This window comes from Myotis davidii, unplaced genomic scaffold (assembly GCF_000327345.1).
Source record: "Myotis davidii unplaced genomic scaffold, ASM32734v1 scaffold60, whole genome shotgun sequence".
Classification (NCBI taxonomy): Eukaryota; Metazoa; Chordata; class Mammalia; order Chiroptera; family Vespertilionidae; genus Myotis; species Myotis davidii.
In genome coordinates, this window is record NW_006293007.1 from 1,161,998 (window position 1) to 1,167,108 (window position 5,111).

Below are 5,111 nucleotides of genomic sequence, written 5' to 3' on the forward strand. Positions count from 1 at the left end.
ACCTACATAATCATTACTCCCTGGAATGGAGATAAGAAACGCCCTAACCTTTGGAATAGAGATTGATACGATTGGAATCAACTGGTATAAATACAGATGTAACAAGACAACAAGAGACAGAACTTAGAAGACAGAACCTAGACACAGAACCTGGCAACAGAACCTAGAGACAGAGCCTAGCCAGAGAACATGGCAAAAGATCCTGGATAGAACCTGGCTACAGAACTGGGCTGGAGAAACTACACAGAACCTACAAAAAGAACCTAGACACAGAACCTAGAGACGGAACATGGCAAAAGATCCTGGACAGAAACTGGCAACAGAACTTAGAGACAGAACCTAGCAAGAGAACCTGGCTGAAGAACCTAGAGACAGAACCTGGCTACAGAACCTGGACAGAACCTGGTTGGAGGACCTATCGAGGGAACATGGCTACAGAACCTGGCTGGAGAACCTGGAGAACCTGGCTGGAGAACCTAGCAAGAGAACATGGACACAGAACTTGGCTGGAGATTGTGGCTAGAGATCCTGGCAAAGCTGCTGATCAACTGAACGCTGTCTCCATGTCATTCCTTCTTCGCCGACTCTGTCCACACCTTTGGGGACCCCTGGACCTGCTGGGGTTAGACCCCAGCACTAGATGTTAGAATTTTGGAGAGGATCCTATTTTAGGTGGGGGTGGTACTAGAGTCCCAGCCAACTCTAGGCTTCTGCTTCTCCACTGTTTCTCCAACATCCATGCATTTTCCCATGTCAGTCCTTCTGCAGGACACGCCATTTCTCCCTCGCCTGCCTCATCTTCCCAGTGAATCGTGCTCATCTGTCAAGAGCAGCAAAATTTCCCTAACCAACCCTCCGCCCAGCGATAGCTGCTCCGTCTCCCAGGACCCGCTCGCTGCCCACATGAGCCCATCCCGCCACCTTTTCTCATCACGCATTTCTCTGTGAGCGAGGCCCTGCTTGGAGCAAAGCCCAGGCCCAAGGCTTCCCTGTGTGCCCGGGCCTGGCAGCCGGCTCAGCCTTCACTCTGGGAATGCCATAGACTCTGAGCTCCACCTGTTTTGACAGCGTTAGAGCACCCTGAATGGTCTGTGGCTAGAATCCTGTAAAATTGTTTTTGAAGGTTGTACAGTGCAGGCAATTAACGAAGGCTTCGCCTGCACACCAGGAAGGCAGAACTTCCATCCTCCCTGGTTTGAAAGTTACATGAGTTTCATTATACATTTCATCACATTAACATTTAAAAAAAAGTTCTGTTCGTCTCCTTTCCTCTCCTGGGCAGAAGGGGGAATGTTTTCCAGCTCTAATTGCTGAACTTAGCACTCGGGAGTGAGGGGCTCAGCCACCTGCTCTGATGCCCCAGCCCAGGCTGGGACTGTTGGGAGAAGGTGGACACCCCGTGACTTGCAAGGTGGCTGAAGACTTCTAAGTGACAACCAGCAAGAACAGGGGGTTTTCTGTTGGAGAACCCATGCTCACCCCCATTTTTGTAATCCGAACAGGGAACATTTCTGACACCAACATCCCTATCAAATTCTGTCACTGTTTTCCCGAGGGGCCCTCCCCCCGGGGTCCAACTATGTGAAGGCAGATTGACTCCTTTCCCATCCCCTTCAGTCTTCATTATACAGATGGGGAAACTGAGGCCCTGACACGGAAAAGGACTGACCTGAGGTCACAGAGTCACTGATGGGATCCTGGTGAGAACTGAATCGAGCCTCTCCGTTGCCCCACTGGTAATCTCCAACCTTGGCCTTCTCAGAAGGACAGAGGGAAGGGGCGGGCTGTAAGGGTGAATGACGGGCATTCACCAGTGTTAGCACACTCATCCCAAGCAATTTCGGGTACTCCATCTAGGTGTTTGCTCCCCAACCCCAAGATGGAGAGTCTTCCCAAAATGAGCACATCCCCGTGTTTTCCAATCAGAAAGCAACAGGGCATTTCAATTCTGCTATTTGCACAATTTTCTGGGCAAGAAAAAGCCCAAAGGCTCAGAGACCTGCATGTGAAAGCCAGCTAGGCAAAGACTTGGAGCCCAGGATGCACGGAAAAGAAGAGAATTCCTCTCTGCCCCCAGGAAGCAGGGCAGGCCTTCCCCTGAATGGCACCAAGTCCATTTCTGGTGCTGGAGTTCAAATCCCACTCTGTTCCTCCAGTGGCTGGACACGGCCTTGGACAAATGGGGCCTTGTTTGGGGTGAAGACAGGACACAGAGGGACACGCTGCCCTGGTGTCTCAAAACGTCTTAGCAAGCATGGCTTGGTATTTGCATGCTCCTTGCTAAGTCTCCTCGCCAAGCTTCTTGGGCTGCCTAGCTTGGTACGTGGTCCATGGTTGGTGCCTGCGAATTTGCAGAAAGTGACTTGCGTGGAATGTTTTCTGTGCCTTTAAGAGCAGGAAACACAAGAAGAGTGGCCAAGAACCCAGTGGATCTTTGATCCCTTTCCACTCAGGGGTAGAGGGGTGGGAGGGAGTGTTCTCTCATGCACAGGAGGCCCAAGCGGCCGAAACCCAGCAGAACAGTGCCTTCTCCCATCTCCATCCTGTCAGCTCCCAGGACCGGACTGGGGAGAACCAAGCTAAAGGCTATTTCTTTCTGAAAGACCCTCTGGCTCAGTGAGATTATCCCTAAAGAGAGTGTCCTCGAATCTGTTAACACCTAGAACACGGGAGGGCAGGCAGTCCTCCTGTGTGACTTGTTAAAACTCACGATGGTAGGGATGCGAGCCCAGCATCCTTGCTTCACCGACGGGAAACCCAAGCGGACCTGAGTGAGGGCACAGGACCCTTCAGGGCCTCTGTGTCCTTCATGCCTGACCCCTCTCGCCTCGCCCGAGGGCGCTCACTGGGTGTCCCAGCAATGTTGGCTGAATTAAACTGGACCCGAGAGACTTGTCATTCTCGGTGGTTTCTTCTAAACCCCCTCTTTGCAAGCCTGGCTGCATATGAGAATCACCTGGGTCACTTCCAGAGCTACTGATGCCCTAACCCCAAGCCCAACCAGGATCCCACCTCCAGAGGTTCCAGTGGAAATCGGGCTGGGCTAAGGCCCCCTGGCCTAAGATATCTAAAAGCTCCCAGAAGGTTCCAGCAAGCAGTGGGCCCAGGACCACTATCCACCCAGCGGTTCCCAGGTAAAGGAAGGGGACCATCATCTCTGGAGCCATCATTCCCTGTCTTCCTGGATACAGGAGTGAGGGCTTGGGTCAGGAGGAAAGTGGAGAAAGACCTTCCGTTCGCCCTTGGGAATCAGCTGTCCATCCCCCACCTTTAAAAGACACAGCAAAGGACAAGGTTTGGAGATCAAGTTACATGTCCAATTTATTTTTATAACTTGAAACCAGAACAAACTTGGTTTTTTTTGAACAAGCGTACAAATGAAATGGCAGACACATGCTGAACTCAACATCGTGACACTGAGGGGGGGGAAAAGAGGCCCAAAATCTTGTACAGAGAATAAAAGGAACAATAAATAGTTTACTAAGCCGTATTGAAATGACCTCCTGTCATCTCAACATTTTCTCCATAATTAAAAAAAAAAGTGCCCGTTTCTTAAACAGGGCACCAATACCAAGCAATAAATAGTTCAAACTTGTAGCAAAAGACAGAACCTCCAAGTAAACAACAAAAGCTCATACAATAAGTGATAGAAAAGGTAATAAAAATAGTATAGTTCGCCTCGCCAATACAAATGCAAACTGAAATCGATGGAACTTGGCTTTGCAGGGGAGGGGGACGGGGGTACAAAGAGCACCAAAATCACGAGGTCGCCTGGGCCCCACACAATGTCGCCTGGCCGCCCTGAGCCGGGGAGAAAGGCCGACTTCCTTTCCTCCTCGCACTCTGCTCCCCGTTCAGCCTCCCCCTCTCCCACGACAGACCCTCTAATGGCAAGTGGCGGGTTCCTATTTGGGGCAACTTGGAACCAAGTCCTGGCAGTGCGGAAACCAGCCCACGGCCGGTCGGCTGGGTCGCCCAGGCCGGGCCTCCCCCACCCGGTCATCTGCTGCAGCGTTGGCTTTCGAAACGTGAAAGAAGCAAAATGCTCTTTTTTTCTGCCGTCAGTGGACGGAGACACAATCTTTGTGCTTTAGGATGGCTTAGTCCTGGCTTCTGGTGACTGGGTGTGAGCTGGGAAGAGCTGGCTACGTTTCTCACTACAGGAGGGTCGCCTGGGAGGCTCCCGGGGCAGCCCAAGGGGCTCAGGGCCAAGCAGGTAGGAAACTGACACCTCAGCTTTACCCGCCTCTCCTCCCTGTTGCAAAGGTAAGTAGCAAGGAGGAGAGAGAATTTCAGCAGAGAAGCTCCCATCTCTGCATTTGGTAAAGAGTTGCCCCAAAGGATGCTTGGTTATACTTTCATATCCTGAAATAATGGTTTCTTACAGTTCCTGAAATAAAAAATGGCTTCCTGATATAGGTATTTTTTAATGTATTATTCCCTCATCCAAAAAACTACCGCTTCATCATCTTAAAGCTACTTGGCTTGAGAGAGAGAGAGAGAGAGAGAGAGAGAGAGAGAGAGAGAGGGGAGAGAGAGAGAGAGAGAGAGGAGGGAAGGGACAGAGAGGGAGAAAGAAAATAAATTAAATGGAAATGAAAACAAAGGACCAACAGTGGAGGATGGAGAAGACACGTGGAGAGGGAGAGGTGGAAAGGCACCGAGCCCATCCCAGGCCCTAGGCATTCGGACACGGGCGGGATGTAGCTTTCGGACAGAAAAGCAGCAGAGCAGGAGAGGGTGACAGGCCAGGCCTCTCCGCGGAGTGAAAGGCCCTGGCTGCCAGGGGCTCCCTCCTGAAAGCCCGCTCACGCGCGCTGGTCTCAACAGCAGGTCGGTCACCTGCGCGCCGCTGCTGGGCCAGCCCCTTTGCAGGCGCTTCCTGTTTAAGGTCTGGTCAAGGACTAAGGAAAGGTCAGTTTGCATTTCCTTCTGCTCTGCCTGGCGGGAGAAGTGGTGGTGGTGACTCCCACGGCGGGGACCGGGGAGACGGAAGATGCTCACTCGCTCTCTGCTCTCTCTACACTGACCCCTTACAGGTGGCCTCTTAGAGAAAGGGAGGACGCTGGGAAATGTTTACAGAAGCGGACTTCTCCACTCCACAGGAATAA